Source organism: Zingiber officinale, chromosome 3A, assembly GCF_018446385.1.
Source record: "Zingiber officinale cultivar Zhangliang chromosome 3A, Zo_v1.1, whole genome shotgun sequence".
Classification (NCBI taxonomy): Eukaryota; Viridiplantae; Streptophyta; class Magnoliopsida; order Zingiberales; family Zingiberaceae; genus Zingiber; species Zingiber officinale.
The window spans coordinates 106,814,601-106,815,634 of record NC_055990.1 but is presented as its reverse complement, the minus strand read 5'-3'; positions in this window follow the sequence as shown (position 1 = coordinate 106,815,634).

The following is a 1,034-nucleotide window of genomic DNA, read 5'->3' as shown; positions in this document are numbered from 1 at the left end:
GATGGAAGCTTCACCGGTCTCCTCAAATAATTTTTCTGTTTGTTTTCCTCCTTTCCAGCGCACTAAAAACTTCACCGGATGACACTCCTCATTCTTTTCCATCACAAGCAATCGGAGAAAAATCTCCACCGGTAGCCTACCGCCGTGAGTCACAGCCAGAGAAAAGGATGCAAGCGGTGGCCATTCCGATCCGTTCTTTTATCGTTATAATGTCGGAGAACAACGTTTCAAAGGAAGCCACATTATTTACCGGAACTTTGGAACGGTGTGAGGTGTTTTGTGATGGAATGCCCGTTCCGACTGTTCCACTTCCGTTCCGACGAACCATGGTGACAACACTCGACAAAATGCTTCAGAGGACTCTCAGCTTCGCATGAAATGCATGCTGAGAGAGATGCAGGCCGTCGAGATGTTGAATAAGGACAAGGCCTTTATCAAAGAAATAATCAAAATCGAGGAGCGGAAAGAGAAATGACTTATTCGTAAAAAAAATTTAAGACGATTTAAAGTCTATAGAAATATCTAGGGTGAGGAGAAGACTTTTTATTTTTATTTTTAAAGTTGTACAAGTATTTTGGAGAGTTCTTATTGGTTAAAATTTATATCCAAAAAATTCTAAAAGAAATGCATATTGAGAGGTTGATGTAGGCCGCTGAGATGTTGAATAAGGACAAGATCTTTATCAAAGAAATAATCAAAATTAAGGAGCGGAAAGATAAAGGATTTATTCGTAAAAAATTTAAGACGATTTGAAGTCTATAGAAATATGTAGGGTGAGAAAAGGACTTTTTATTTTATTTTTAAAGTTGTACAAGTATTTTGGAGAGTTTTTATTGTTAAAATTTATATTTAAGAAATTATAAAAGAATCATGAAAATCTATGTAAATTTTGAACACTAAAAGATTTTCATAGAATTTTAAAAAAATTAAATTTAAATAAAAGAAACTTATTTCTTTACCACATAATTTATAAAAATCTAATTTAAATACCATTAAATTTCTATAAAATTTATAAAAATTTAGATCGGATACAA